Source organism: Spea bombifrons, chromosome 3 (genome assembly GCF_027358695.1).
Source record: "Spea bombifrons isolate aSpeBom1 chromosome 3, aSpeBom1.2.pri, whole genome shotgun sequence".
Taxonomy (NCBI): domain Eukaryota; kingdom Metazoa; phylum Chordata; class Amphibia; order Anura; family Pelobatidae; genus Spea; species Spea bombifrons.
Window position 1 is genome coordinate 49613627 of NC_071089.1, and position 22517 is coordinate 49636143.

The following is a 22517-nucleotide window of genomic DNA, read 5'->3' on the forward strand; positions in this document are numbered from 1 at the left end:
CCCAGCCAGCCCCCCTCCCTTGTGTATTGATTTATTTGATGCCCCCAGCCAGCCTCCCTCGTGTATTGATTTATTTGATGCCCCCAGCCAGCCCCCCTCCCTTGTGTATTGATTTATTTGATGCCACCAGCCAGCCCCCCTCCCTTGTGTATTGATTTATTTGATGCCCCCAGCCAGACCCCTCCCTTGTGTATTGATTTATTTGATGCCCCCAGCCAGCCCCCCTCCCTTGTGTATTGATTTATTTGATGCCCCCAGCCTGCCCCACTCCCTTGTGTATTGATGCACCAACCCCTTGTAATGTTTATTATAATGGCCCCCATACAAATGTGTATTAACCCCCCCTGATGTGTAATTATGTCCCCAGCCTGCCAGCCACCATCTTTTTGTATTTAATTTTCCCAAGGCAGCCCCCCCTTGTTAATGTGCCTCCTCCAGTGAGATCTGGTGTACTTACTCTAGTGCATTACTTCTAATAACACATTACATTTGAAGACCCTTCTGCTTATGAACTATTTTTTTAAATTAAATAATTACTTTTTTGAAGGTCTTCGTTTTTCTGCCTCAACACCGCTGCTCTCTTGCTCTTCTACCGCGTGCTCTCTGTCACAGCATCTGTTCCGTAAGTGCCCGCCCCCTTGAGCATCTTCAAAGGGGCGGGACGAAGAGCCTCAATGATTGGCATGCCGGCAAGCCATTAAGCGGCCAGCGGCTGACAGTTTCAAAGCGGCTGTAAAACCGCCTCGGTTTTAAAGCTGCTTTGAAACTGTCAAACGCATCGGCTGCAATTTCAACTGTGCCGGCACACCGGGAAACATCCCGGTTGTGAGCCGGGTCAATTGGGGGGGCACACTGGGGGGCACAGCATAATGTAGGGGGGCCATGGCCAACTCTGCCCCCCCCTGCCGACGCCACTGGAAATAAGCGAGCATGTGTGCCGAAACCCGGGATCGAACCAGGGACCTTTAGATCTTCAGTCTAACGCTCTCCCGACTGAGCTATTTCGGCATGCAAGAAAATGCTGCTAGCAAAAGTACATGGGATGGGGAAGCCTGTTTAATAGCCAGTAAACTGCTGCACCATGAGAATATTTAAACATCTGGCTTACAAAGTACAGCCCATTCTTCTTAAAAATAAGCGAACATGTGTGCCGAAACCCGCGATCGAACCAGGGACCTTTAGATCTTCAGTCTAACGATCTCCCAACTGAGCTATTTCGGCATGCAAGAAAATGCTGCTAGCAAGTCTGCACGGGACAGGAAAGCCTGTTTAATAGCCTGTTTAATAGTGGCTTACAAAGTACAGCTCATTCGTCTTCAAAAGCAAGTGATCATGTGTGCCGAAACCCGGGATCGAACCAGGGACCTTTAGATCTTCAGTCTAACGCTCTCCCAACTGAGCTATTTTGGCATGCAAGAAAACGCTGCTAGCAAAAGTACATGGGATGGGGAAGCCTGTTTAATAGCCAGTAAACTGCTGCACCATGAGAATATTTAAACATCTGGCTTACAAAGTACAGCTCATTCGTCTTCAAAAGCAAGAGAGCATGTGTGCAGAAACCCGAGACCTTTTGATCTTCAGTCTAACGCTCTCCCAACTGAGCTATTTCGGCGTGCAAAAAAACGCTGCTAGCAAAAGTACATGGGATGGGGAAGCCTGTTTAATAGCCAGTAAACTGCTGCACCATGAGAATATTTAAACATCTGGCTTACAAAGTACAGCTCATTCGTCTTCAAAAGCAAGAGAGCATGTGTGCAGAAACCCGAGACCTTTTGATCTTCAGTCTAACGCTCTCCCAACTGAGCTATTTCGGCGTGCAAAAAAACGCTGCTAGCAAATCTGCACGGGATGGGAAAGCAAGTTTAATAGCCAGTAAACTGCTGCACCATGAGAATATTTAAACATCTGGCTTACAAAGTACAGCCCATTCTTCTTAAAAATATGCGAGCATGTGTGTCGAAACCCGGGATCGAGCCAGGGACCTTTAGATCTTCAGTCTAACACTCTCCCAACTGAGCTATTTCGGCATGCAAGGAAAAGCAGCTAGCAAATCTGCACGTGATGGGAAAGCCTGTTTAATAGCCAGTAAACTGCTGCACCATGAGAATATTTAAACAGCTGGCTTACAAAGTACAGCCCATTCTTCTTAAAAATAAGCGAGCATGTGTGCTGAAACCCGGGATCAAACCAGGGACCTGTAGATCTTCCGTCTAATGCTGTCCCAACCGAGCTATTTTGGCATGAAAGAAATTTTTTGCTAGCAAATCTGCACGGGACGGGAAAGCCTGTTTAATTGCCAGTAAACTGCTGCACGATGAGAATATTTAAACATCCGGCTTACAAAGTACAGCTCATTCGTCTTCAAAATCAAGCAAGCATGTGTGCCGAAACCCAGGATCGAACCAGGGACCTTTAGATCTTCAGTCTAACGCTCTCCCAACTGAGCTATTTTGGCATGCAAGAAAAAGCTGCTAGCAAAAGTACATGGGATGGGGAAGCCTGTTTAATAGCCAGTAAACTGCTGCACCATGAGAATATTTAAACATCTGGCTTACAAAGTACAGCCCATTCTTCTTAAAAATAAGCGAACATGTGTGCCGAAACCCGCGATCGAACCAGGGACCTTTAGATCTTCAGTCTAACGATCTCCCAACTGAGCTATTTCGGCATGCAAGAAAATGCTGCTAGCAAGTCTGCACGGGACAGGAAAGCCTGTTTAATAGCCTGTTTAATAGCCTGTTTAATAGTGGCTTACAAAGTACAGCTCATTCGTCTTCAAAAGCAAGTGATCATGTGTGCCGAAACCCGGGATCGAACCAGGGACCTTTAGATCTTCAGTCTAACGCTCTCCCAACTGAGCTATTTCGGCATGCAAGAAAATGTTGCTAGCAAAAGTACATGGGATGGGGAAGCCTGTTTAATAGCCAGTAAACTGCTGCACCATGAGAATATTTAAACATCTGGCTTACAAAGTACAGCTCATTCGTCTTCAAAAGCAAGAGAGCATGTGTGCAGAAACCCGAGACCTTTTGATCTTCAGTCTAACGCTCTCCCAACTGAGCTATTTCGGCGTGCAAAAAAACGCTGCTAGCAAATCTGCACGGGATGGGAAAGCCTGTTTAATAGCCAGTAAACTGCTGCACCATGAGAATATTTAAACATCTGGCTTACAAAGTACAGCCCATTCTTCTTAAAAATAAGCGAGCATGTGTGTTGAAACCCGGGATCGAGCCAGGGACCTTTAGATCTTCCGTCTAACGCTCTCTCAACTGAGCTATTTCGGCATGCTAGAAAATGCTGCTAGAAAATGCTGCTAGAAAATGCTGCTAGAAAATGCTGCTAGAAAATGCTGCTAGCAACAGCACATGGATTTGGGAAGCCTGTTTAATAGCCAGTAAACTGCTGCACCATGAGAATATTTAAACATCTGGCTTACAAAGTACAGCTCATTCGTCTTCAAAAGCAAGAGAGCATGTGTGCAGAAACCCGAGACCTTTTGATCTTCAGTCTAACGCTCTCCCAACTGAGCTATTTCGGCGTGCAAAAAAACGCTGCTAGCAAAAGTACATGGGATGGGGAAGCCTGTTTAATAGCCAGTAAACTGCTGCACCATGAGAATATTTAAACATCTGGCTTACAAAGTACAGCTCATTCGTCTTCAAAAGCAAGAGAGCATGTGTGCAGAAACCCGAGACCTTTTGATCTTCAGTCTAACGCTCTCCCAACTGAGCTATTTCGGCGTGCAAAAAAACGCTGCTAGCAAATCTGCACGGGATGGGAAAGCCTGTTTAATAGCCAGTAAACTGCTGCACCATGAGAATATTTAAACATCTGGCTTACAAAGTACAGCCCATTCTTCTTAAAAACATGCGAGCATGTGTGTCGAAACCCGGGATCGAGCCAGGGACCTTTAGATCTTCAGTCTAACACTCTCCCAACTGAGCTATTTCGGCATGCAAGGAAATGCAGCTAGCAAATCTGCACGTGATGGGAAAGCCTGTTTAATAGCCAGTAAACTGCTGCACCATGAGAATATTTAAACAGCTGGCTTACAAAGTACAGCCCATTCTTCTTAAAAATAAGCGAGCATGTGTGCTGAAACCCGGGATCAAACCAGGGACCTGTAGATCTTCAGTCTAATGCTGTCCCAACTGAGCTATTTTGGTATGAAAGAAATTTTTGCTAGCAAATCTGCACGGGACAGGAAAGCCTGTTTAATTGCCAGTAAACTGCTGCACGATGAGAATATTTAAACATCCGGCTTACAAAGTACAGCTCATTCGTCTTCAAAAGCAAGCAAGCATGTGTGCCGAAACCCGGGATCGAACCAGGGACCTTTAGATCTTCAGTCTAACGCTCTCCTAACTGAGCTATTTCGGTGTACAAAAAAACGCTGCTAGCAAATCTGCACGGGATGGGAAAGCCTTTTTAATAGCCAGTAAACTGCTGCACCATGAGAATATTTAAACATCTGGCTTACAAAGTACAGCCCATTCTTCTTAAAAATAAGCGAACATGTGTGCCGAAACCCGCGATCGAACCAGGGACCTTTAGATCTTCAGTCTAACGATCTCCCAACTGAGCTATTTCGGCATGCAAGAAAATGCTGCTAGCAAAAGTACATGGGATGGGGAAGCCTGTTTAATAGCCAGTAAACTGCTGCACCATGAGAATATTTAAACATCTGGCTTACAAAGTACAGCCCATTCTTCTTAAAAATAAGCGAACATGTGTGCCGAAACCCGCGATCGAACCAGGGACCTTTAGATCTTCAGTCTAGGGCTGCAACTAACGATTATTTTAATAATCGATTAGTTGGCCGATTATTTTTTCGATTAATCGGATAAAAAAAATGAATGTAAATTTTTCATTTATTTAAAATAATTTACTAAACAAATGATGTTAAATACAAACAGCAGAATAAAAAAACTTTGATAATACATTTCTTGTCTTTATTTCCCAACCAGCCCCCCAATATATGCACATTTGAGCCCAGGCTTGCTAAGCTGCCTCCCAGACATGCCATGCTGCCCCCCCACATATGCCACGCTGCCTACCACAGCACTCCACGCTGCCTCCCACATATACCACGCTGCCTCCCACATCTGCCACTCCATGCTGCCTCCCACATCTGCCACACCACGCTGCCTCCCACATCTGCCACGCCACGCTGCCTCCCACATCTGCCACTCCACTCTACCCCCCACATGCCACTGTGCCTGATACGCCTTATACCCCCTGAAACACCACTCCATCCTCCCCAGACATGCCACCCTTCCCTCCCCACATATGCCACGCCATGCTGCCTCCCACATCTGCCATGCCATGCTGCCTCCCACCTCTGCCACGCTGCCTCCCACATCTGCCACTCCACGCTGCCTCCCACATCTGCCACTGTGCCTGATACGCCTTATATCCCCTGATACCCCACTCCATCCTCCCCAGACATGCCACCCTGCCTCCCAGACATGCCACCCTGCCTCCCAGACATGCCTTATACACCCTGATACACCACTCCGTCCTCCCCAGACATGCCACACTGCCCTCCCCACATATGCCTTATATACTGTATATGCCTTATACCCCCAGATATGTCACTTCACTGCCCCCAGGATTTAGATTCCCCTAAATTAACCCTAAACTCCCCATTAACAATAACTGCCCCTAAATTAACCCTTAACACCCCCTTAACCACAGCATCCCCTAAATTAACCCTAAAGACCCCATCAACCACAGCATCCCCTAAATTAACCCTAAACACACCATTAACCACAACTGCCTCAAATTAACCCCAAACACCCCATTAACCACAGCTGCTCCTAAATTAACCCTAAACACCCTATTAACATAACTGCCCCTAAATTAACCCTAAACACCCAATTAACCATAACTGCCTCTAAATTAACCCTAAACACCCCACTAACCATAACTGCCCCTAAATTAACCCCCACCTCCCCTAACTTTCAGTAGGCCAAATATATATATATATATATATTACATACATATATACACATATATATATACACATACACATATTATATATATATATATATATATATATATATACATATACTTACAGTTAGATGAGTGTCACAGCCATGTGGTTCTGGCCTGGAGAAGGAAGGGGCGGGGCCAATTGTCACAGTGATTACAGGGAGGGGGAGTAAGTAGGAGCTGCTGCTGTGAGACGGTGAGTCAGACTAAACGGATTATATAATGAGGGGGATTTTTCAGAGCGTTTGCTCTGAAAAAACCCTCATTTTATAATCGATAATAATCGATTCAACTAATCGATAATGAAATTCGTTGCCAACGAATTTCATTATCGATTATTATCGATTTTATCGATTAGTTGTTGCAGCCCTACTTCAGTCTAACGCTCTCCGAACTGAGCTATTTCGGCATGCAAGAAAATGCTGCTAGCAAGTCTGCACGGGACAGGAAAGCCTGTTTAATAGCCAGTTAAAACCAGGGACCTATAGATCTTCAGTGTAACGCTCTCCCAACTGAGCTATTTCGGCGTACAAAGAAACACTGCTAGCAAATCTGCACGGGATGGGAAAGCCTGTTTAATAGCCAGTAAACTGCTGCACCGTGAGAATATTTAAACATCTGGCTTACAAAGTACAGCCCATTCTTCTTTAAAATAAGCGAGCACGTGTGCCGAAACCCGGGATACACACATACATACATACACACGTTAGACGTGCATTTTTAACTACATAACATGTATTTATCTCTTTGAAGTAAAGACTGTGATTAAAATAACAGCTAAAGTGACAGTTATTTTTCATTCTTTAATATTAGCCCCTGTTGACAATATATATAAATATTAGACCCTGCTTCCGATATATAGAAATATTACACCCTGCTTCCGATATATTTAATATTAACCCCTGCTGCGGATATATATTAATATTAGCCCCTGCTGCGGATACATACTTATATTATACCCTGCTGCCGATATACATAGAAATTATACCCTGCTGCCAACATATATAAATATTAGCCCATACTGCCGATATATTATTAGTCCCTGCAGCCAATATATATAAATATTAGCCCCTGCAGCCTATATTTATTGATAATAGGCCCTGCAGCCAATATATATTAATATTAGCCCCTGCTGCCGATATATATAAATATTAGTCCCAGCTTCCGATATATATTAATATTAGACCCTGCAGCCAATATATATTAATATTAGACCCTGCTGCCAATATATTTGCCACACTGACTGCAGATCAGGGGAAGACAGTGAGAGTCAGTACAGTCTTCCTTCCTTCTGACTGCACCGTGACATTGAGAGATCCTCTCCCCTGTAATCATCCCCAGAGTCCCTTTGTCCCCTCATTCACTAAACCACACCGCTCTTTTACTTACACCCTGTAGTTCAGGTATAGATCAAATAAACAACACATGGAAACAGCACACGCAACTGAATGAGATAAAAAAAAAAACCCTGTATTTGCAGGTATACATAAATAATGTATGGAAACTTAGCCGATACAGATCAACAGAATTTGACACACTATTTGACATCCAAACAACTATAAATCATTCTTTTTTATCACATTATTAAAATCCCAAAAATCAAAAAAGGTTAAAAGGCCCAAATAAATTAAGGAGATTAGACATAATGGAAACTTCAACAAAACTTTTAGCCATTAATGCATCACAACCATCTTAGCACTGCGTCACCAAATGAACACCTCATCACAGATAACACAATGCATACAGCTGCATATAACTAAGCTGAGTACCACTTGGTCTGTGAAGGCCTGTGAAACCAAAGGGGAATAGTGTCCTGTATAATGAAATCAAGAATTGAGTTCCACAAACTCTGAACCAACATCTCCGTTTCCTTTTTAATAATATATTCAGATTGAAATAAGAGTAAATAACACAATACCTTTTTCCTCTCACTGATTTCTAGGCCTAGAAAGTTTTGTCCTCTGAAGTGACCACAAAATCTGGATAAATAAAAATTACAAAGTTCTATTTAACCCTACAGCAAGTAAAGTGCCAGGAAACAGATGACCAAACTCATATCAGGACAGGTTCTGCCACACTGACACCCAAATACATACCCCAGGACAGGCTCTGCTGCCACATGGACCCCCACATCAGGATGGGATAACCTACTAATATTATTAATTATATACTACTACTAGTATAAAAATGCTTTCCACATTGCTCTGTTGTTTGTGTGTATTGCCCCTTGTGTATTTGTGCCCCCCCTAGCCACCCTCCTTTGTGCATTTTTGCTATACACCCTTGTGTATTGATTTATCTGATGCCCCCAGCCAGCCCCCTCCCTTGTGTATTGATTTATCTGATGCCACCAGCCAGCCCCCCTCCCTTGTGTATTGATTTATTTGATGCCCCCAGCCAGCCCCCCTCCCTTGTGAATTGATTTATTTGATGCCCCCAGCCAGCCCCCCTCCCTTGTGTATTGATTTATTTGATGCCCCCAGCCAGCCTCCCTCGTGTATTGATTTATTTGATGCCCCCAGCCAGCCCCCCTCCCTTGTGTATTGATTTATTTGATGCCACCAGCCAGCCCCCCTCCCTTGTGTATTGATTTATTTGATGCCCCCAGCCAGCCCCCTCCCTTGTGTATTGATTTATTTGATGCCCCCAGCCAGCCCCCCTCCCTTGTGTATTGATTTATTTGATGCCCCCAGCCTGCCCCACCCCCTTGTGTATTGATGCACCAAGCCCTTGTAATGTTTATTATAATGGCCCCCATACAAATGTGTATTAACCCCCCCTGATGTGTAATTATGTCCCCAGCCTGCCAGCCACCATCTTTTTGTATTTAATTTTCCCAAGGCAGCCCCCCCTTGTTAATGTGCCTCCTCCAGTGAGATCTGGTGTACTTACTCTAGTGCATTACTTCTAACAACACATTACATTTGAAGACCCTTCTGCTTATGAACTATTTTTTTAAATTAAATAATTACTTTTTTCTGCCTCAACACCTTTGCTCTCTTGCTCTTCTACCGCGTGCTCTCTGTCACAGCATCTGTTCCGTAAGTGCCCGCCCCCTTGAGCATCTTCAAAGGGGCGGGACGAAGAGCCTCAATGATTGGCATGCCGGCAAGCCATTAAGCGGCCAGCGGCTGACAGTTTCAAAGCGGCTGTAAAACCGCTTCGGTTTTACAGCTGCTTTGAAACTGTCAAACGCATTGGCTGCAATTTCAACTGAATGTGGCAGCACAACGGGAAACGTCCCGGTTGCGAGCCGGGTCAATTGGGGGGGACAGAATTATGTAGGGGGGCCATGGCCCCCTCTGCCCCCCCTGCCGACGCCATTGAAAATAAGCGAGCATGTGTGCCGAAACCCGGGATCGAACCAGGGACCTTTAGATCTTCAGTCTAACGCTCTCCCAACTGAGCTATTTCGGCATGCAGTAAAATGCTGCTAGCAAGTCTGCACGGGACAGGAAAGCCTGTTTAATAGCCTGTTTAATAGTGGCTTACAAAGTACAGCTCATTCGTCTTCAAAAGCAAGTGATCATGTGTGCCGAAACCCGGGATCGAACCAGGGACCTTTAGATCTTCGGTCTAACGCTCTCCCAACTGAGCTATTTCGGCATGCAAGAAAATGCTGCTAGCAAAAGTACATGGGATGGGGAAGCCTGTTTAATAGCCAGTAAACTGCTGCACCATGAGAATATTTAAACATCTGGCTTACAAAGTACAGCTCATTCGTCTTCAAAAGCAAGAGAGCATGTGTGCAGAAACCCGAGACCTTTTGATCTTCAGTCTAACGCTCTCCCAACTGAGCTATTTCGGCGTGCAAAAAAACGCTGCTAGCAAATCTGCACGGGATGGGAAAGCCTGTTTAATAGTCAGTAAACTGCTGCACCATGAGAATATTTAAACATCCGGCTTACAAAGTACATCCCATTCTTCTTAAAAATAAGCGAGCATGTGTGTTGAAACCCGGGATCGAACCAGGGACCTTTAGAGCTTCAGTGTAACGCTCTCCCAACTGAGCTATTTTGGCATGCAAGAAAATGCTGCTAGCAAATCTGCACGGGATGGGAAAGCCTGTTTAATAGCCAGTAAACTGCTGCACCATGAGAATATTTAAACAGCTGGCTTACAAAGTACAGCCCATTCTTCTTAAAAATAACCGAGTATGTGTGCTGAAACCTGGGATCAAACCAGGGACCTGTAGATCTTCAGTCTAATGCTGTCCCAACTGAGCTATTTTGGCATGAAAGAAATTTTTGAAGCAAATCTGCACGGGACGGGAAAGCCTGTTTAATTGCCAGTAATCTGCTGCACGATGAGAATATTTAAACATCCGGCTTACAAAGTACAGCTCATTCGTCTTCAAAATCAAGCGAGCATGTGTGCCGAAACCCGGGATCGAACCAGGGACCTTTAGATCTTCAGTCTAACGCTCTCCTGACTGAGCTATTTCGGCATGCAAGGAAATGCTGCTAGCAAAAGTACATGGGATGGGGAAGCCTGTTTAATAGCCAGTAAACTGCTGCACCATGAGAATATTTAAACATCTGGCTTACAAAGTACAGCCCATTCTTCTTAAAAATAAGCGAACATGTGTGCCGAAACCCGCGATCGAACCAGGGACCTTTAGATCTTCAGTCTAACGCTCTCCCAACTGAGCTATTTCGGCATGCAGGAAAATGCTGCTAGCAAGTCTGCACGGGACAGGAAAGCCTGTTTAATAGCCTGTTTAATAGCCTGTTTAATAGTGGCTTACAAAGTACAGCTCATTCGTCTTCAAAAGCAAGTGATCATGTGTGCCGAAACCCGGGATCGAACCAGGGACCTTTAGATCTTCGGTCTAACGCTCTCCCAACTGAGCTATTTCGGCATGCAAGAAAATGCTGCTAGCAAAAGTACATGGGATGGGGAAGCCTGTTTAATAGCCAGTAAACTGCTGCACCATGAGAATATTTAAACATCTGGCTTACAAAGTACAGCTCATTCGTCTTCAAAAGCAAGAGAGCATGTGTGCAGAAACCCGAGACCTTTTGATCTTCAGTCTAACGCTCTCCCAACTGAGCTATTTCGGCGTGCAAAAAACGCTGCTAGCAAATCTGCACGGGATGGGAAAGCCTGTTTAATAGTCAGTAAACTGCTGCACCATGAGAATATTTAAACATCCGGCTTACAAAGTACATCCCATTCTTCTTAAAAATAAGCGAGCATGTGTGTCGAAACCCGGGATCGAACCAGGGACCTTTAGTGTAACGCTTTCCCAACTGAGCTATTTTGGCATGCAAGAAAATGCTGCTAGCAAATCTGCACGGGATGGGAAAGCCTGTTTAATAGCCAGTAAACTGCTGCACCATGAGAATATTTAAACAGCTGGCTTACAAAGTACAGCCCATTCTTCTTAAAAATAAGCGAGTATGTGTGCTGAAACCTGGGATCAAACCAGGGACCTGTAGATCTTCAGTCTAATGCTGTCCCAACTGAGCTATTTTGGCATGAAAGAAATTTTTGAAGCAAATCTGCACGGGACGGGAAAGCCTGTTTAATTGCCAGTAATCTGCTGCACGATGAGAATATTTAAACATCCGGCTTACAAAGTACAGCTCATTCGTCTTCAAAATCAAGCGAGCATGTGTGCCGAAACCCGGGATCGAACCAGGGACCTTTAGATCTTCAGTCTAACGCTCTCCCAACTGAGCTATTTCGGCATGCAAGGAAATGCTGCTAGCAAAAGTACATGGGATGGGGAAGCCTGTTTAATAGCCAGTAAACTGCTGCACCATGAGAATATTTAAACATCTGGCTTACAAAGTACAGCCCATTCTTCTTAAAAATAAGCGAACATGTGTGCCGAAACCCGCGATCGAACCAGGGACCTTTAGATCTTCAGTCTAACGCTCTCCCAACTGAGCTATTTCGGCATGCAAGAAAATGCTGCTAGCAAGTCTGCACGGGACAGGAAAGCCTGTTTAATAGCCAGTAAACTGCTGCACCATGAGAATATTTAAACATCTGGCTTACAAAGTACAGCTCATTCGTCTTCAAAAGCAAGCGATCATGTGTGCCGAAACCCGGGATCGAACCAGGGACCTTTAGATCTTCAGTCTAACGCTCTCCCAACTGAGCTATTTCGGCATACAAAAAAATGCTGCTAGCAAAAGTACATGGGATGGGGAAGCCTGTTTAATAGCCAGTAAACTGCTGCACCATGAGAATATTTAAACATCTGGCTTACAAAGTACAGCTCATTCGTCTTCAAAAGCAAGAGAGCATGTGTGCAGAAACCCGGGATCTTTTGATCTTCAGTCTAACGCTCTCGAAACTGAGTTATTTCGGCGTGCAAAAAAACGCTGCTAGCAAATCTGCACGGGATGGGAAAGCCTGTTTAATAGCCATTAAACTGCTGCACCATGAGAATATTTAAACATCTGGCTTACAAAGTACAGCCCATTCTTCTTAAAAATAAGCGAGCATGTGTGCCGAAACCCGGGATCAAACCAGGGACCTTTAGATCTTCAGTCTAACGCTCTCCCAACTGAGCTATTTTGGCATGAAAGAAAATGCTGCTAGCAAATCTGCGCGGGACGGGAAAGCCTGTTTAATTGCCAGTAAACTGCTGCACCATGAGAATATTTAAACATCCGGCTTACAAAGTACAGCTCATTCGTCTTCAAAAGCAAGAGAGCATGTGTGCAGAAACCCGGGACCTTTTGATCTTCAGTCTAACGCTCTCCCAACTGAGCTATTTCGGCGTGCAAAAAAACGCTGCTAGCAAATCTGCACGGGATGGGAAAGCCTGTTTAATAGCCAGTAAACTGCTGCACCATGAGAATATTTAAACATCTGGCTTATAAAGTACAGCCCATTCTTCTTAAAAATAAGCGAGCATGTGTGCCGAAACCCGAGATCAAACCAGGGACCTTTAGATCTTCAGTCTAACGCTCTCCCAACTGAGCTGTTTTGGCATGCAAGAAAATGCCGCTAGCAAAAGTACATGGGATGGGGAAACCTGTTTAATAGCCAGTAAACTGCTGCACCATGAGAATATTTAAACATCTGGCTTACAAAGTACAGCTCATTCGTCTTCAAAAGCAAGTGAGCATGTATGCCGAAACCCAGGATCTAACCAGGGACCTTTAGATCTTCAGTCTAACGCTCTCCCAACTGAGCTATTTCGGCATGCTAGAAAATGCTGCTAGAAAATGCTGCTAGAAAATGCTGCTAGAAAATGCTGCTAGCAACAGCACATGGATTTGGGAAGCCTGTTTAATAGCCAGTAAACTGCTGCACCATGAGAATATTTAAACATCTGGCTTACAAAGTACAGCTCATTCGTCTTCAAAAGCAAGAGAGCATGTGTGCAGAAACCCGGGACCTTTAGATCTTCAGTCTAACGCTCTCCCAACTGAGCTATTTCGGCGTACAAAAAAACGCTGCTAGCAAATCTGCACGGGATGGGAAAGCCTGTTTAATAGCCAGTAAACTGCTGCACCATGAGAATATTTAAACATCTGGCTTACAAAGTACAGCACATTCTTCTTAAAAGTAAGCGACCATGTGTGCCGAAACCTGGGATCGAACCAGGGACCTTTAGATCTTCAGTCTAACACTCTCCCAACTGAGCTATTTCGGCATGCAAGAAAATGCTGCTAGCAAAAGTACATGGGATGGGGAAGCCTGTTTAATAGCCAGTAAACTGCTGCACCATGAGAATATTTAAACATCTGGCTTACAAAGTACAGCCCATTCTTCTTAAAAATAAGCGAACATGTGTGCCGAAACCCGCGATCGAACCAGGGACCTTTAGATCTTCAGTCTAACGCTCTCCCAACTGAGCTATTTCGGCATGCAAGAAAATGCTGCTAGCAAGTCTGCACGGGACAGGAAAGCCTGTTTAATAGCCAGTAAACTGCTGCACCATGAGAATATTTAAACATCTGGCTTACAAAGTACAGCCCATTCTTCTTAAAAATAAGCGAGCACGTGTGCCGAAACCCGGGATACACACATACATACATACACACGTTAGACGTGCATTTTTAACTACATAACATGTATTTATCTCTTTGAAGTAAAGACTGTGATTAAAATATGATTTCAAAATAACAGCTAAAGTGACAGTTATTTTTCATTCTTTAATATTAGCCCCTGTTGACAATATATATAAATATTAGACCCTGCTTCCGATATATAGAAATATTACACCCTGCTTCCGATATATTTAATATTAACCCCTGCTGCGGATATATATTAATATTAGCCCCTGCTGCGGATACATACTTATATTATACCCTGCTGCCGATATACATAGAAATTATACCCTGCTGCCAACATACCGTATTTGCTCGATTATAAGACGAGGTTTTTTCCAGAGCAAATGCTCTGAAAAATACCCCTCGTCTTATAATCGGGGTCGTCTTCTAATCAGACCCCAAAAAAATGCTGGCGCCATGCTGCTTACCGGTCGCGAGCAGCGTCTCTTCTGTTAGAAGCAGGGCAGGAAGCTTGCAGCGTCCTCACAGAACTCTATCTCCCCCCTGCCTCCTCTGAGGGCGGGGCCAGAGAAGTTGCTACAGCCGGTCCCCTGCAGAAGTCTGCGAGTGGGAGATCTGCAGTTCAGGTGAGGGGGTGGGGGAGGGTTTTTGAGTATGTGTGAAGTGTGTGTGATTAAGGGAATGAATGAGTATTTAAATGTTTGTGAATGAGTGTGAGTGTGTGTGTGATAGCATGGATGTGTAAGGGGGGTGGGGGTTGTAGCATGGCATATGGAGGCTGTAATCCCACTGCTATCATCCCCAGGTTCCAGCATGTACTGGCTGCCTTGGCTTGATAGGAGTGTGATTGCTGTTAGCAGTTTGATATATATATATATATCAAACTGCTAACAGCAATCACACTCCTATCAAGCCAAGGCAGCCAGTACATGCTGGGTTAAAAGGCATATCATGGGGCTGAGTGGCATATAGGGGGTTAAAATGCATTTCTGGACCTCCAGAAATGCATTTTAACCCCCTATATGCCACTCAGCCCCATGATATGCCTATATACCTCCAGAAATGCTTTATACCCCCCTATATGCCACTCAGCCCCATGATATGCCTTTTAACCCCCTATATGCCAGAGTGGCATACAGGGGTATAAGGCATATCATGGGGCAGAGTGGCAAATAGGGGGGTATAAAGCATTTCTGGGGGCAGAGTGGCATAACTGGGGGGGGCAGGTTGGCAAATAAAAGGAAATTTAAAAAATATATTTTTCTCAATCATAGCTTTTATTAAACATGAAAATAATTTACATTAATTAATATTTACTGGTAAAACTTTTTCCCTATAGGGTAGTCTTATATTCAGGCTTTTTGTTTTTTTCCTAAATTAATATTTTGATTTTGGGGGGTCGTCTTATAATCGGGGTCGTCTTATAATCGAGCAAATACGGTATATAAATATTAGCCCATACTGCCGATATATTATTAGTCCCTGCAGCCAATATATATAAATATTAGCCCCTGCAGCCTATATTTATTGATAATAGGCCCTGCAGCCAATATATATTAATATTAGCCCCTGCTGCCGATATATATAAATATTAGTCCCAGCTTCCGATATATATTAATATTAGCCCCTGCAGCCAATATATATTAATATTAGACCCTGCTGCCAATATATTTGCCACACTGACTGCAGATCAGGGGAAGACAGTGAGAGTCAGTACAGTCTTCCTTCCTTCTGACTGCACCGTGACATTGAGAGATCCTCTCCCCTGTAATCATCCCCAGAGTCCCTTTGTCCCCTCATTCACTAAACCACACCGCTCTTTTACTTACACCCTGTAGTTCAGGTATAGATCAAATAAACAACACATGGAAACAGCACACGCAACTGAATGAGATAAAAAAAAAACCCTGTATTTGCAGGTATACATAAATAATGTATGGAAACTTAGCCGATACAGATCAACAGAATTTGACACACTATTTGACATCCAAACAACCAGAAATAATTCTTTTTTATCACATTATTAAAATCCCAAAAATCAAAAAAGTTAAAAGGCCCAAATAAATTAAGGAGATTAGACATAATGGAAACTTCAACAAAACTTTTAGCCATTAATGCATCACAACCATCTTAGCGCTACGTCACCAAATGAACACCTCATCACAGATAACACAATGCATACAGCTGCATATAACTAAGCTGAGTACCACTTGGTCTGTGAAGGCCTGTGAAACCAAAGGGGAATAGTGTCCTGTATAATGAAATCAAGAATTGAGTTCCACAAACTCTGAACCAACATCTCCGTTTCCTTTTTAATAATATATTCAGATTGAAATAAGAGTAAATAACACAATACCTTTTTCCTCTCACTGATTTCTAGGCCTAGAAAGTTTTGTCCTCTGAAGTGACCACAAAATCTGGATAAATAAAAATTACAAAGTTCTATTTAACCCTACAGCAAGTAAAGTGCCAGGAAACAGATGACCAAACTCATATCAGGACAGGTTCTGCCACACTGACACCCAAATACATACCCCAGGACAGGCTCTGCTGCCACATGGACCCCCACATCAGGATGGGATAACCTACTAATATTATTAATTATATACTACTACTAGTATAAAAATGCTTTCCACATTGCTCTGTTGTTTGTGTGTATTGCCCCTTGTGTATTTGTGCCCCCCCTAGCCACCCTCCTTTGTGCATTTTTGCTATACACCCTTGTGTATTGATTTATCTGATGCCCCCAGCCAGCCCCCTCCCTTGTGTATTGATTTATCTGATGCCACCAGCCAGCCCCCCTCCCTTGTGTATTGATTTATTTGATGCCCCCAGCCAGCCCCCCTCCCTTGTGTATTGATTTATTTGATGCCCCCAGCCAGCCCCCCTCCCTTGTGTATTGATTTATTTGATGCCCCTAGCCAGCCTCCCTCGTGTATTGATTTATTTGATGCCCCCAGCCAGCCCCCCTCCCTTGTGTATTGATTTATTTGATGCCACCAGCCAGCCCCCCTCCCTTGTGTATTGATTTATTTGATGCCCCCAGCCAGCCCCCTCCCTTGTGTATTGATTTATTTGATGCCCCCAGCCAGCCCCCTCCCTTGTGTATTGATATATTTGATGCCCCCAGCCTGCCCCACTCCCTTGTGTATTGATGCACCAACCCCTTGTAATGTTTATTATAATGGCCCCCATACAAATGTGTATTAACCCCCCCTGATGTGTAATTATGTCCCCAGCCTGCCAGCCACCATCTTTTTGTATTTAATTTTCCCAAGGCAGCCGCCCCTTGTTAATGTGCCTCCTCCAGTGAGATCTGGTGTACTTACTCTAGTGCATTACTTCTAACAACACATTACATTTGAAGACCCTTCTGCTTATGAACTATTTTTTTAAATTAAATAATTACTTTTTTCTGCCTCAACACCGTTGCTCTCTTGCTCTTCTACCGCGTGCTCTCTGTCACAGCATCTGTTCCGTAAGTGCCCGCCCCCTTGAGCATCTTCAAAGGGGCGGGACGAAGAGCCTCAATGATTGGCATGCCGGCAAGCCATTAAGCGGCCAGCGGCTGACAGTTTCAAAGCGGCTGTAAAACCGCTTCGGTTTTACAGCTGCTTTGAAACTGTCAAACGCATTGGCTGCAATTTCAACTGAATGTGCCAGCACACCGGGAAACGTCCCGGTTGTGAGCCGGGTCAATTGGGGGGGACAGAATTATGTAGGGGGGGCCATGGCCCCTTCTGCCCCCCCTGCCGACGCCATTGAAAATAAGCGAGCATGTGTGCCGAAACCCGGGATCGAACCAGGGACCTTTAGATCTTCAGTCTAACGCTCTCCCAACTGAGCTATTTCGGCATGCAGGAAAATGCTGCTAGCAAGTCTGCACGGGACAGGAAAGCCTGTTTAATAGCCTGTTTAATAGCCTGTTTAATAGCCTGTTTAATAGTGGCTTACAAAGTACAGCTCATTCGTCTTCAAAAGCAAGTGATCATGTGTGCCGAAACCCGGGATCGAACCAGGGACCTTTAGATCTTCAGTCTAACGCTCTCCCAACTGAGCTATTTCGGCATGCAAGAAAATGCTGCTAGCAAAAGTACATGGGATGGGGAAGCCTGTTTAATAGCCAGTAAACTGCTGCACCATGAGAATATTTAAACATCTGGCTTACAAAGTACAGCCCATTCTTCTTAAAAATAAGCGAACATGTGTGCCGAAACCCGCGATCGAACCAGGGACCTTTAGATCTTCAGTCTAACGCTCTCCCAACTGAGCTATTTCGGCATGCAAGAAAATGCTGCTAGCAAGTCTGCACGGGACAGGAAAGCCTGTTTAATAGCCAGTAAACTGCTGCACCATGAGAATATTTAAACATCTGGCTTACAAAGTACAGCTCATTCGTCTTCAAAACAAAGTGATCATGTGTGCCGAAACCCGGGGTCGAACCAGGGACCTTTAGATCTTCAGTCTAACGCTCGCCCAACTGAGCTGTTTCGGCATGCAAGAAAATGCTGCTAGCAAAAGTACGTGGGATGGGGAAGCCTGTTTAATAGCCAGTTAACTGCTGCACCATGAGAATATTTAAACATCCGGCTTACAAAGTACAGCTCATTCGTCTTCAAAAGCAAGTGAGCATATGTGCCGAAACCCAGGATCGAACAAAGGATCTTTAGATCTTCAGTCTAACGCTCTCCCAACTGAGCTATTTCGGCGTACAAACAATCGCTCCTAGCAACTCTGCACGGGATGGGAAAGCCTGTTTAATAGCCAGTAAACTGCTGCACCGTGAGAATATTTAAACATCTGGCTTACAAAGTACAGCCCATTCTTCTTTAAAATAAGCGAGCACGTGTGCCGAAACCCGGGATACACACATACATACATACACACGTTAGACGTGCATTTTTAACTACATAACATGTATTTATCTCTTTGAAGTAAAGACTGTGATTAAAATATGATTTCAAAATAACATCTAAAGTGACAGTTATTTTTCATTCTTTAATATTAGCCCCTGTTGACAATATATATAAATATTAGACCCTGCTTCCGATATATAGAAATATTACACCCTGCTTCCGATATATTTAATATTAACCCCTGCTGCGGATATATATTAATATTAGCCCCTGCTGCGGATACATACTTATATTATACCCTGCTGCCGATATACATAGAAATTATACCCTGCTGCCAACATATATAAATATTAGCCCATACTGCCGATATATTATTAGTCCCTGCAGCCAATATATATAAATATTAGCCCCTGCCGCCTACATTTATTGATAATAGGCCCTGCAGCCAATATATATTAATATTAGCCCCTGCTGCCGATATATATAAATATTAGTCCCAGCTTCCGATATATATTAATATTAGCCCCTGCAGCCAATATATATTAATATTAGACCCTGCTGCCAATATATTTGCCACACTGACTGCAGATCAGGGGAAGACAGTGAGAGTCAGTACAGTCTTCCTTCCTTCTGACTGCACCGTGACATTGAGAGATCCTCTCCCCTGTAATCATCCCCAGAGTCCCTTTGTCCCCTCATTCACTAAACCACACCGCTCTTTTACTTACACCCTGTAGTTCAGGTATAGATCAAATAAACAACACATGGAAACAGCACACGCAACTGAATGAGATAAAAAAAAAAACCCTGTATTTGCAGGTATACATAAATAATGTATGGAAACTTAGCCGATACAGATCAACAGAATTTGACACACTATTTGACATCCAAACAACTATAAATCATTCTTTTTTATCACATTATTAAAATCCCAAAAATCGGGGGCGTGTCCTGGAGCTCGACCAAGATGGACGCACGTTGAGTTGCTCCTGACTCACCCGCCGGGAAATTCCGCTTTTTTCAGCATTTATAGCTGTTTATTGTGCCCCATCTCGACAGGCAACGATGCCTAAACACCCCCCGAGGGATACATCGGCTGCGGTGGCTTCCTACTTTCGGAAGAAAGATTCCGTGGCGCCACGTGCCTCAAGCGGCCCGGACCCGGGGGATGAGGATTTGGATTCCCCATGCACCAAGAAAGATATTGCGGACCTTACTGACCTCCTCAAGACGGTCAAGAAAGACCTCCACCGCGACATTAAAGATGGTCTGTCAACCCTGACCAAGGAGGTTCGTGACCTGCAATCCCGCACCACAGAACTCGAGCGTGGCCACGTGGCTCTGGCCGAGGATCACCAGGCCGCTGCCGCGGACATGGCAAATCTCCAGTCCAAATACCACGTTTTACAGGAGCAGGTCGAGGATCTGGACAATCGATCAAGGCGTTGCAATATTCGGGTGCGTAATGTGCCTGAAACGGCGCCCTTACCTGATTTTATTGACCGCTACCTCCGTCTTCTCTTGCCCGAGGCCTCGGCTGCGGACTTACATCTGGACCGGGTTCATCGTGCGCTTCGGCCGCGCCCCGCGCCGTCGGATAATCCGAGGGATATTATTCTTAAGTGTCACCATTATACCACGAAGGAGGCGATCTTCCGGGCCGTCCGCAACGGCTCTCCGTCTTTAGACGGTATTACACCTCATCTTTACGCGGACGTCGCTCCCTCTACGCTGCAGAAGAGGAAGGTGCTTAAACCCATCACGGAACTCCTTCGTTCTAATGGGATCAAGTACAGATGGGGGTTCCCGTTTCGCCTTATTGCGCACCATGGCTCCGCTCTGCACGTTCTCCGAGACCCCTTCGATGGCCCGGACTTTTTGAAGCACCTGGGGATCACCGTCACCCCAGAAGTCCTGCGCCTGCAACAACAGATGGATCCTCGGCCTCGGTCTACTCAGTCTGCCTTGCCTTCTCCTCCACACGAGGCTGCTTCGGGGGCAGCTGACATCGCTGAAGATCCCGCTTCGGTGCCTCCTACCTGAAGGGACTAAGAGCCTTTTTTTTTTTTTTCTTTTTCATATTATTTTATTATTATTGTGATTTATTACTTTTATTATTGTTCTACCCCTGTATAGCTCAGGTTGTTTATTTCTGTATACGGGTTCACGAGGTTTGTTTTCTTTTTTACATACTTTTTTTTTTTTTTTTTTTTTTTTTTATACATACTTATTCTCCATTCCTTAACGGCTCCTCTAGGGGCGCCTCTCCCCTTAGGGGGTTAATGCCATTGTGAGCCTTGCTACCTTTGTAAGCCTTAGTAAGCTCTACCGCACATATCTGGGGCGGATGTGCTCCTACTGCATCGCTATCGTGTGCTTTGTGTGGGTTTAAGGGGTTTGTTTTTGTTTTGCTTTGTTGTTGTTTTGGGGTTTATTTTTTTTTTTTTTTTTTTTTTTTTTTTTCTTTTCTTACACATATGTCTGCACTCACCTCGACACACGGCCGTTTTTCCTGTTTGAGTTCCTATTTCATTTTAATTTCCGTTCCGCTATATTGTTCTCGGCGGGGGGGTTCCGTCTGGTCTCCCAGGTCCCCCCATAGAACAGGCTCGCCGGTCTCGGTGAGGGTCCTGCTCTTCGTTTGTGATCTCACTTCATAGGCACTCCCTTTTCACTCCTGTGATTGGGGGGCTTATCCCTTGCACGTTTGACTCTCCTTTTACTACATTTCTCTCTTTGAGATCGTTCCACGATTTCTTTCCCTGGGCTCCTGTAGGTGGATTCCCCTTCCCGGCCCCTGTGGTACCTCCTTTTTTTTTTTTTTTTTTTTTTTTTTCTCCTTCTTTCTCTCTCCTCTCCCTCTTTCTCTGTTCTTCTTACTTATTTGGTGTTTTTCTTTTCAAGGGTCACCTTCCGCCTAGTTACTTTTGAGCCGGCCGTCTGTGGTGCCTGATGGATCTGCTGGAGTCGTCTGGGGGGTCCACCCTGAAGGTAATCACCCATAACACACATGGCCTCAACTCCCCGCAAAAACGTCTCAAAGCTATCAAAAACTATTCTGCCTTACGCGCGGACGTAGTCCTCTTGCAGGAAACGCACTTTAAACATGACCATGTCCCTAGGTATTGGGGCAAACATTACCTCCAACACTTTCATGCCACTAATCCCACGAAACGCAATGGGGTCACTATTCTGTTGCACAAACGGCTCGATTTTCTCCCTACTGGTTTGGTCAAGGACCCTGATGGCCGATACTTACGCTTACAGGGTACCTTGTTTGGTAGGGCCGTTTGTATCCTCAATGTTTACGCGCCCTCTCCCAACCTCTCGGGCTTCTATTCGCGACTGGAGGCTTTGCTTGACGTACCCAGGTCCACCGCCCTGATTGTGGGTGGGGACTTTAATGCTACCCCGGACCCTTACCTGGACAGGTCTGACTTTCGACGTGTCACTCTCCCACGGTCCTCATACAAGCCCCTTCAGCTTTTCTTGCGGCGAATGAATTTGTTTGATGCCTGGCGCACGCTTCACCCCAGAGACAGGGATTTTTCCTTCTATTCCAACCCACATGACAGCTACTCCCGCATAGACCACATTTTTATATCGCAAAATATACTTGGCTCTCTGCGATCCTCCCGCATCCACGAGATCACCTGGTCTGATCATGGTGTAGTTGAGGGGACGTTCT

At 44.7% G+C, this 22517-nt stretch overlaps 9 non-coding genes across 9 annotated transcripts; all 9 read right to left on the minus strand.

The window, feature by feature from the left end:
- Window positions 1–935: 935 nt before the first annotated feature.
- On the minus strand, window positions 936–1008 carry TRNAF-GAA (transfer RNA phenylalanine (anticodon GAA)). Its single transcript has one exon. It is a non-coding gene; the product is annotated as a tRNA-Phe (tRNA).
- Window positions 1009–1337: 329 nt separating this feature from the next.
- On the minus strand, window positions 1338–1410 carry TRNAF-GAA (transfer RNA phenylalanine (anticodon GAA)). Its single transcript has one exon. It is a non-coding gene; the product is annotated as a tRNA-Phe (tRNA).
- Window positions 1411–2796: 1386 nt separating this feature from the next.
- TRNAF-GAA (transfer RNA phenylalanine (anticodon GAA)) lies at window positions 2797–2869 on the minus strand. Its single transcript has one exon. It is a non-coding gene; the product is annotated as a tRNA-Phe (tRNA).
- A 6469-nt stretch (window positions 2870–9338) lies between these two features.
- TRNAF-GAA (transfer RNA phenylalanine (anticodon GAA)) lies at window positions 9339–9411 on the minus strand. The gene has a single exon. It is a non-coding gene; the product is annotated as a tRNA-Phe (tRNA).
- Window positions 9412–11614: 2203 nt separating this feature from the next.
- On the minus strand, window positions 11615–11687 carry TRNAF-GAA (transfer RNA phenylalanine (anticodon GAA)). The gene has a single exon. It is a non-coding gene; the product is annotated as a tRNA-Phe (tRNA).
- Window positions 11688–12041: 354 nt separating this feature from the next.
- On the minus strand, window positions 12042–12114 carry TRNAF-GAA (transfer RNA phenylalanine (anticodon GAA)). Its single transcript has one exon. It is a non-coding gene; the product is annotated as a tRNA-Phe (tRNA).
- Window positions 12115–13539: 1425 nt separating this feature from the next.
- Window positions 13540–13612, minus strand: TRNAF-GAA (transfer RNA phenylalanine (anticodon GAA)). The gene has a single exon. It is a non-coding gene; the product is annotated as a tRNA-Phe (tRNA).
- A 4143-nt stretch (window positions 13613–17755) lies between these two features.
- TRNAF-GAA (transfer RNA phenylalanine (anticodon GAA)) lies at window positions 17756–17828 on the minus strand. The gene has a single exon. It is a non-coding gene; the product is annotated as a tRNA-Phe (tRNA).
- A 140-nt stretch (window positions 17829–17968) lies between these two features.
- Window positions 17969–18041, minus strand: TRNAF-GAA (transfer RNA phenylalanine (anticodon GAA)). The gene has a single exon. It is a non-coding gene; the product is annotated as a tRNA-Phe (tRNA).
- Window positions 18042–22517: the final 4476 nt, after the last annotated feature.